The 9,701-nt window shown below is 36.6% G+C and overlaps 2 long non-coding RNA genes across 5 annotated transcripts; one reads left to right on the forward strand and one right to left on the reverse strand.

The window, feature by feature from the left end:
* Positions 1-948: 948 nt before the first annotated feature.
* On the forward strand, positions 949-5,065 carry LOC149248700 (uncharacterized). 4 transcript variants are annotated; one of them, XR_016266697.1, is made up of 4 exons: positions 949-1,155; positions 2,316-2,830; positions 3,110-3,160; positions 4,378-5,065. It is a non-coding gene; the product is annotated as an uncharacterized LOC149248700 (long non-coding RNA). The 4 variants fall into 4 exon arrangements; XR_016266696.1 differs by having other exon boundaries at positions 2,316-3,160; XR_016266698.1 differs by lacking the exon at positions 4,378-5,065 and adding an exon at positions 3,788-4,303 and having other exon boundaries at positions 2,316-3,675.
* Positions 5,066-7,065: 2,000 nt separating this feature from the next.
* Positions 7,066-8,080, reverse strand: LOC149248701 (uncharacterized). Its single transcript, XR_016265761.1, has 3 exons — positions 7,927-8,080; positions 7,348-7,401; positions 7,066-7,242 (listed from the first exon to the last, which is right to left on the reverse strand). It is a non-coding gene; the product is annotated as an uncharacterized LOC149248701 (long non-coding RNA).
* Positions 8,081-9,701: the final 1,621 nt, after the last annotated feature.

Below are 9,701 nucleotides of genomic sequence, written 5' to 3' on the forward strand. Positions count from 1 at the left end.
AATAACACTGGCCACAACCACATGTCATCTTTATCTCGATTACTGATTCTTCGGGAATCTCAAGGATATGGGTGCACTCAAGCTCAGTCAAACCAAACCACAGGTCATCTTCATCTGGATTGCCGATTTATTGGGAATCTGACGGATATGGGCGCAGTCAAATTTTGATCGGGCACAGGTCATCTTAATCTGGATTGCCGATTTTTTGGGAATCTGACGGATATGGGCGCAGTCAAATTTTGATCGGGCCTATGTCTTTCTGATTGCGAAATATTTGGAGATATTTTGGGAATCCGCAATTGAGATAAGCTCAAGGGCTTTAGCTATGTGTCGTTATTTGAGTCTTTCAATTGATAGTGTGCTTTGTCTTTCAATTGTATCAGAGCCTGTTTTTCAATTGGTATTGTGTGCTCTGTCTTTGAATTGGTATCAGAGCCTGATATAGTTTGGAGCCAGCCGGATTGATAAAATTTATAAACGTTTTTATAGAATCTTTTTCTGCGTGAGGTTGAAGAAAGTTGTTATATAATGAGCCTGTAACTACCCTGACTTAATCTCGATTGCAAATTCCCAAAATATTCAACAATGCTAATAAAAACAACATAACAACAGTGAAATGTTTAACCAGTGAATTGAAACAGTCACAACGGTCATGCCCATTAGACGTTGAACAGGTTAAGGCGGTGTGTGGTGAGGCAGTGCATGAGGCGGAGGCAGTGCGTCTGTCTCACGGAGTAATAATCTCCAACAAAATTAAATCTATATTTTTAATAATTTCAAGTCCATATTTACGCCGTAAGGCGTTTCCTCTGAGAAAGACATCCCTAAAATGTGATGTGTGCAATCCTGAGCCATTGATTCTGTGTTAGACGATTAGGGTGTTTTCCGCCGTTGATTTAATATGTTTTTTTAATTTAAAATGTCTTTTTTTCCACCGGGCCACACGAAACGTGTCTTTGTTTCTTCCCTGCATGACGGCCGCGTAGCTCGCGTAGCGTTCTGCTTCCTACCAGAGCTTTATATAGGCACAGATTGTCTTTGTTTCTTCCCTGCATGACGACCGCTCTGCTTCCTACCAGAACTTTATATAGGCACTGATTTTCATCCGGAGGTAACCAGCTCCACACAAGGGTAACCAGCTCCAGACAAGGACAGGTAATTCTTTGTTTTCTGTTAACGTTTTGTTTATGAAACTTAGTCATGTATCTTAGGGCTTTCCCATAGACTTATTCCTCCAAGATTATTCGCATAGACTTCACAGTATACATCGGTGTTTCACAGGTTTACTCACTTCCAGTTAATGAATAGGATTGCTGAAATCTCTCTTTACAGTTCATTCTATAAATGAATAGGGTTATGGGTTTCATTCTTATCGTTTTGATGAATATTGTTATTTGCATTTGCTCGCTGTATATAATTTCTACAGCGGAGATTTCCTAGTTTCCCCAATGGAGCTCTTTCTTTGAAATTGGGGTTTCTTCCCCAAGAGGGTCAATCTACCTGAACAGGTTACCCCGGCTGGAGGATAGGTATTTTAATACCTCACTTACCCTCAGACCAGTGTATTGGCACTATGAACATGGTTCATTTACTCCCTTTACTTTAGTTTATCAGTCACAGTGTCTCTGTTGATTACGGGTTGAATAACATTACCATTTCAATCCTATTAGACAGGTAATCTAATCTTTTTAAGTAATAGGACGAATACAACTCTGAAAAAATGAATCTCATAACAGCTTCCTGGAGTTCTGAGTCTTTCAGCAAAGGGCATTTTATAATGTCAAGATCAACATAATTGACACTGTAAATTTCCAATAATCTCGTGGCATAAGGACGGTTCTTCACATACATGTCAAGGATCCTCTGCTCATCTAATTTGATCACATGAACCGGATTAGGAATAGGGTTGTAAAGTGGCATTGTACTTAGAAAATTAAATACTGTGGCGAAGCTTGATCCTAGCTTCTTAGCTGTAAGTGAATAACGGTGGCAGTGAGTATCAGAAGGTCCATATTCTTTTGCGTCTTATCAGTGATAATATTGAGTATGATCTGACACTAAGAAACTCCATGATCTCATGTTCCAGAAGGAAAAACCTTGCCAAATGCTTTAATCTTCTTTTTGGAATTTCCAGGCGCTATCGGTGATTAAATCTATTAGGGTATAAGCAAATACTTTTAAGGATTTGTAAAACGACCCATATTTCTTACAAATTCAAGTTTGAACTTCTATGAGTTTGTACTATGTCTTAGAATCGCGGGACACTGGTTATATGAAAAATAAAAGTAACTTACCTTCAACTCTGGGTTCTGCAGAGGATCTATATAAGGTTTCGTCATTCTCTCAAGGTTGGCGTGCAGAAGAGAAGGTGCCCTTTTTCAGAGACGTGATGAAACTAGCGTTCAATGCAAACATGTTTCGAAGATATTGGACTTTAGGGGTTTTAGGGGTCTGACATTTTTGTAGACTGATGTCAAGCGATCTGGATGCCTTCCATACATATGCCAAGTCCGTTCCAGTAAGGCCCAGCTGGATGTTTTCATCAGCTCAATCTTTGGCTTCAACTGCAGATCAACATTAAGAAAAAGAACAGCTGGGTACACAACGATCGCGCTTGCCAGATCTCCAGTGAATCCTGGGTCTCTGAAGAGCTCAACCGCTTGGTGGGTTGTTTTGGTTGATCTAATATGAACATAGATGCCCTGATTCTCATGACCGCTGATAGTTAAAGGCAGTCAATAAGGGTATCCTTGCTCAGAACGAGATCCACCAAAACAGCCCAGCAAGCGGTTCAGCGCTTCAACGACTCGTGCCCTGCTGAAAGTTGAAGGTAACCCAACTCACAGTTGTTGAGTTAGAACTGAAAGTGTGATAATTCGGTTGGATGTGTGTTTCGTAGTTACGGGTTCGTCATTATCGTGCTTAGAGCATTGCATTTGCTAAATAATCATGAAACATAATCATTTCTCTTTGATACTGGCATCACTAACAATGTCAGTGTCATATTCTGTAGGTCCAATAGGTCCAAATTCTCTGTATAAGATCTACTATGACTATTTATTTTCTGCAATGTAATTTAAACGGTTTGACACATTCAAATTTGGTTTAGGCTGATGATACTCTGTATCCGTTATGACTGTTGCATTTCAGCGACCAAAAGGTATGCGGAAATTATTTCTGTCCCTCAAGATCACTCCCAGCATAGTAATAATATTCATTCAGTTCAATGCCTAATTAAGTTCTGGAGCATCTTTTCGCCCTTTCAGCAATTGTATTAGTCTTTTTAAAAAAATGTTTTTATGTCTGGAAGAAATGGGGTAGTCATGCTGTTACATCTCCTCGGTGTTTCACAGGTTTACTCATTTCCAGTTAATGAATAAGATTGCTGAAATCTCTCTTTACAGTTCATTCTATAAATAAACAGGGTTATGGGTTTCATTCTTATCGTTTTGACGAATACTGTTATTTGCATTTGCTCGCTGTATATAATTTCTAATCTACCTGAACAGGTTACCCTGGCTGGAGGATAGGTATTTTAATACCTCACTTACCCTCAGACCAGTGTATTGGCACTATGAACATGGTTCATTTACTCCCTTTACTTTAGCTTATCAGTCACAGTGTCTCTGTTGATTATGGGTTGAATAACATTACCATTTCAATCCTGTTAGACAGGTATATCTCATAGTATGCTCTATCAATTTGTACAATTTATTTGTCCAAGAATGCATACTCAAATAAGTACTGTGTAATTCTTACATATACCAATTTCTCTAAGTACATGCAGGTCTGCCTTCATTCTAATGGAGCTAAGTCATCCCATCGAGCTAAGTCATCCCATCATGTTGCATCTTCAACTTGTCCTAATAAATGCATATTCAAAAATATCCTCCATATCCTTGAGAATTCATCATGTTCGTTTAGATATCCTCTTGAATTGTTGTGGTAGTCCAATTTCTCTAAGTACATGCAGGTGCACAGAGAGCTTTCCTTCCATTAGTGTGAACCAAGTACAGTTTTGAACAGTATTCCATCAGTGTGAATAACGGTGGCAGTGAGTATCAGAAGGTCCATATTCTTCTGCGTCTTATCAGTGATAATATTGAGTATGATCTGACACTAAGAAACTCCATGATCTCATGTTCCAGAAGGAAAAACCTTGCCAAATGCTTTAATCTTCTTTTTGGAATTTCCAGGTGCTATCGGTGATTAAATCTATTAGGGTATAAGCAAATACTTTTAAGGATTTGTAAAACGACCCATATTTCTTACAAATTCAAGTTTGAACTTCTATGAGTTTGTACTATGTCTTAGAATCGCGAGGCACTGGTTATATGAAAAATAAAAGTAACTTACCTTCGACTTTGGGTTTTGTAGAGGATCTATATAAGGTTTCGTCATTCTCTCAAGGTTGGCGTGCAGAAGAGAAGGTGCCCTTTTTCAGAGACGTGATGAAAGTAGCGTTCGATGCAAACATGTTTCGAAGATATTGGACTTTAGGGGTTTTAGGGGTCTGACATTTTTGTAGACTGTTGTCAAACTCATGAAACAAGAAGCCATAAAATCAAACTGAAAGTCAGGCTGAGGAGTCGGTAAACTCAGGGCTAACACTCGCACTCAGATATATTCTTTTCTTATGAGACCAAGAAGATCAACTTCTTATATTTCTTCACTTCTTATGTTAAATCTATTGTTTACTGCAACTTTGTGATTGATATCAAGCAGGGGACAAATCTTTGAATGGAATGTTCGTAACGAATACTGTTATTTGCATTTGCTCGCTGTATATAATTTCTACAGCGGAGATTTCCCAGTTTCCCCAATGGAGCTCTTTCTTTGAAATTGGGGTTTCTTCCCCAAGAGGGTCAATCTACCTGAACAGGTTACCTTGGCTGGAGGATAGGTATTTTAATACCTCACTTAGGATAGGTATTTTAATACCTCACTTACCCTCAGACCAGTGTATTGGCACTATGAACATGGTTCATTTACTCCCTTTACTTTAGCTTATCAGTCACAGTGTCTCTATTGATTATGGGTTGAATAACATTACCATTTCAATCCTGTTAGACAGGTAATCTAATATTTTTAAGTAATAGGACGAATACAACTTTGAAAAAATGAATCCTAGAACATCTTCCTGGAGTTCTGAGTCTTGCAGCAAAGGGAATTTTATAATGTCAAGATCAGCAGACCAAGAAGATCAACTTCTTAAACAGAACAAATCTAACTTAAACCTGAATGCAGGGATAAAAAGGCAATTAAACAACAATTAATAGATCCAGGGTTTATATATATCCTATTTGTTTTTGTACGGATAGGACCATTATGAACACAAAGACATGAAGAAATGACATCTTCCCCATCAGGGCATTAAAGCACCTCATTTCTATTTGATACTGGCATCACTAACAATGTCAGTGTCATATACTATAGGTCCAATAGGTCCAAACTCTCTGTATAAGATCTACTATGACTATTTATTTTCTGCAATGTAATTTTAACGGTTTGACACATTCAAATTTGGTTTAGGTTGATGATACTCTGTATTCGTTATGACTGTTGCATTTCGGCGACCAAGAGGTATGCGGAAACTATTTCTGTCCCTCAAGATCACTCCCAACATAGTAATAATATTCTTTCAGTTCAATGCCTAATTAAGTTCTGGAGCATCTTTTCGCCCTTTCAGCAATTGTATTAGTCCTTAAAAAAAAAAGTTTTTATGTCTGGAAGAAATGGGGTAGTCATGCTGTTACATCTCCTTGGTGTTTCACAGGTTTACTCATTTCCAGTTAATGAATAGGATTGCTGATATCTCTCTTTACAGTTCATTCTATAAATAAACAGGGTTATGGGTTTCATTCTTATCATTTTGACGAATATTGTTATTTGCATTTGCTTGTTGTATATAATTTCTACAGCGGAGATTTCCCAGTTTCCGCAATGGAGCTCTTTCTTTGAAATTGGGGTTTCTTCCCCAAGAGGGTCAATCTACCTGAACAGGTTACCCTGGCTGGAGGATAGGTATTTTAATACCTCACTTACCCTCAAACCAGTGTATTGGCACTATGAACATGGTTCATTTACTCCCTTTACTTTAGCTTATCAGTCACAGTGTCTCTGTTGATTATGGGTTGAATAACATTACCATTTCAATCATGTTAGACATGTATATCTCACAGTATGCTCTATCAATTTGTACAATTTATTTGTCCAAGAATGCATACTCAAATAAGCACCCTGTAATTCTTACATATACCAATTTCTCTAAGTACATGCAGGTCTGCCTTCATTCTAATGGAGCTAAGTCATCCCATCATGTTGCATCTTCAACTTGTCCTAATAAATGCATATTCAAAAATATCCTCCATATCCTTGAGAATTCATCATGTTCATTTAGATATCCTCTTGAATTATTGTGGTAGTCCAATTTCTCTAAGTACAAGCAGGTGCACAAAGAGCTTTCCTTTCATTAGTGTGAACCAAGTATAGTTTTGAACAGTATTCCATCAGTGTGAACCAAGTACAGTTTTGAATAGTCTTGCTCAGGATAATCTTAGTCTTGGTTTCTTTATGTATAGTTTTGAACAATCTTGCTGAGGATGATCTTAGTCTTGGTTTCTTTATGTTGGTCGATCACTGGAGCTTTTCACAGCTAATAAGATGCCTAATAGTATATCAAAATTTCATGCAGGATTAAATCCAAACGAGTTGCAATCCATATATTGCAATGTGGTTTTAGAAACAATTTATAACTTACACTCTGTGGTATTGGATCCAAAATCCTTGTGATTAGATTCCTGACCCCATGAGAGAACCATGAACGGAAGGAAAACTCCGCTTTGCAAATCTATGACCCAATAAAAACTCTACCATCAGCTGACAGCAACCAAAAAATGTTGTGAAGTAAAATATGATTAAGTTAAAAACAAGATTACAAGATTGATTTTTCCTATGCATCAATATCTGAGACATAGAGCCAGGACTGTTACCAGTTTCCCCTTACGGGCAACAGAAATTTCAGGGTTCTGTATTTTTTTCTATTTGTCACACTCAAGAGTTTTGCAACAGAATTTTTGAGGTTCACCATAAAGTTGAAAGTCATTTTGAGTATACCTTACGATATTGTTCAATTTGATTAGAACCTTCAAAGGGACAGAAACCTGCAAGAAGTTCAAAGAGAATGACCCCACAAGACCAAATGTCTGCTGCCCTTCCATCGTACTTCTGACTAACAATTACCTGCCAACCATAACCAATATGCTAGATTGATAAAGGAAAAAGACCTGTGGTGTAATTCCCATACTATCTCTAACAAATCCTAGATGAAGAGTTTGATTTGTATACCTCAGGGGCAATATAATTTGGGGAGCCACAATATGTAGAAAGTATAGGATCTGTCTGCACAAAGTGTGTATAGACACAACATTAGGATCTAACAGCAGTTGAAATAAGAAAAGGGGATATGATTACATTATTAATTTTAAAAATTCCTTGTCAGAATTTTGGAAATGGGTTTGTGATCAAATGTTAAGTTGATGCCTTTCCTAACCACAGCTCTCAGAATCCATTCTGAACTGAGCAGACAGAAATGAAATGAAATCAAATCAATCTCCAGTACGAGTAATAATAGGATGAATGCCTAGGGCATCCCTTCCATAAAAGATAAACAGAGACCCGCTGATGTTGCTTTTATGCCTGGACCGAATTTTTCTATCTAAATCTGAATTGAAGTTTTGAGTTGCATATCAACTGGTCGCTCTTTTGCCCCATGTGATAAGCATACTATTCTCTGTGTTTTTTAGTTACAGGTAGTTTAGGTGGGTGAACAGGGTTTCCGGTAGTTTAAATAGGTGACTGTGATTTTGAAACGTTAAACCTTTAAGAACTCATGGTCGGTACAAAAGCATTATGCAAATACAATACCTGGTGCAAGATACTCAGTCCAAAATCAGACACCTTCAGATTGGCTTTCCCATCCAGGAGTAGGTTTTGAGGCTGCTCACCAAATTCGAAACCAATTTAACATTAAATCGTATCTTAGCACAGAGCATTATCAACTAAAATTACATAAGCTCTCATTGGGTTCATATACAAAGAGAATTTTTCATAAATATTGAAAGTCAAACTGCATAACTTGATGTCTCTGTGGTATACATTTCTACCATGACAATAATCTACAGTATCTATAAGCTGATGAAAACATTTCCTGGCCTCTTCTTCAGTTATTTTCTGAAGATAAGCCTGTACAAAAGCCAGCAAATCATAATGAGATTTTTGATCTCCATATTAACCATAATATTATTTCTATAAGGTGGTCAAGTTTATGTATCTCAACTTTCCTAAAAGTGTAGTCTAAATGTTCTAATTTTAGAACTTTCACTGGAATAATTTCTAGTTAGATTTTGGCGGAAATCTATTCAGAAAATTGTTGGAATTGTAGATTTGAATTTTCCAGTTAGATTTTGGTGGAAATCTATTCAGAAAATTGTTGGAATTGTAGATTTGAATTTTTGAATCTGTGCAATTTGAATGTTCCAGAGATTTTTCATGTTGCTGAATCCATTTATTTATTCCAAAATGTAATTTAGACTCATCTTTTCTGAAATTCATATGATAACAATAAACAACTATGTCTAACAACACTATCACTTGACAAAATAGAGAAATATTTATGTCATAGAAATAATTCTAAGATGCACAAATTTGTTGAGTCTTTGCAATTTGAGTGTTCAAGGAGTTTTCAGGGTGTTGAATATATTTATGCATTCAAAAATGTAATTTAAGCAACAAAAAAAATAGAGAAATATTTATGTCATAGAAATAATTCCAAGATGCACAAATTTGTTGAGTCTTTGCAATTTGAGTGTTCAAGGAGTTTTCAGGGTGTTGAATATATTTATGCATTCAAAAATGTAATTTAAGCAACAAAAAATTGTGATATCACCAACAATTATATAGCTGGATTCCAAAAATGGTTGACAGAATAGTCCAAGATAGAACGTTTAAACTTATCATCTCTAAAATGCCATATGATAACAATAAACAACTATGTCTAACAGCACTGTCAGTCAGTTGACAAAATAGAGAGGTATTTATGTCATAGAAATAACTCTAAAATGCAGAGAGTTTAGGCAAATCTGACTCAGGGATGGGCAATTTAGATGGGCATAATGTGAAAGGCATGTTGTAGAATACTGCTAGTGAGAACTCTTTTCAAATTTTTTGCACGAAGAGAGGGAAAGGCTGAGCAACCAGCATAATCACACCACAACCAAACTATGTTAGTAAAAGACACCACTCAATTACAGAAATTACATTACTTATGTACAAACAAAAACGATCAGTGAACTTTGATGGTCTGAAATTAGTTGCAGCACACAAAATGAGAGGACCTCGGCCATGATAACAACTCACAATTTTGTCAGACAGGTCACACACCTCTTACATATTTCATGACTAGATAAACCTTCTTCTTGCTGGCTATAACCTGCATTTTACCATTAAAACCAACGATCAAAATCTCAATTTGCGCCCCATGTCATTATTCCATAAGTATTATATTTATCCTCAATAATGAATTCCAAAGATTTCAAAAGTTTGTTTTCTTGTTCAACCAATGTTTAGAAAGGACCTATTTAGAAAAGTTTTTGTTTAGGTTTTTGTCTAGAAAAGTTTGCTATTCCATGGAGTCATTTCAA

The sequence above is a fragment of the Pinus tabuliformis genome, chromosome 7, assembly GCF_031772625.1.
Source record: "Pinus tabuliformis cultivar Carrire ecotype Pingquan chromosome 7, CPIR1, whole genome shotgun sequence".
NCBI classification, from domain to species: domain Eukaryota; kingdom Viridiplantae; phylum Streptophyta; class Pinopsida; order Pinales; family Pinaceae; genus Pinus; species Pinus tabuliformis.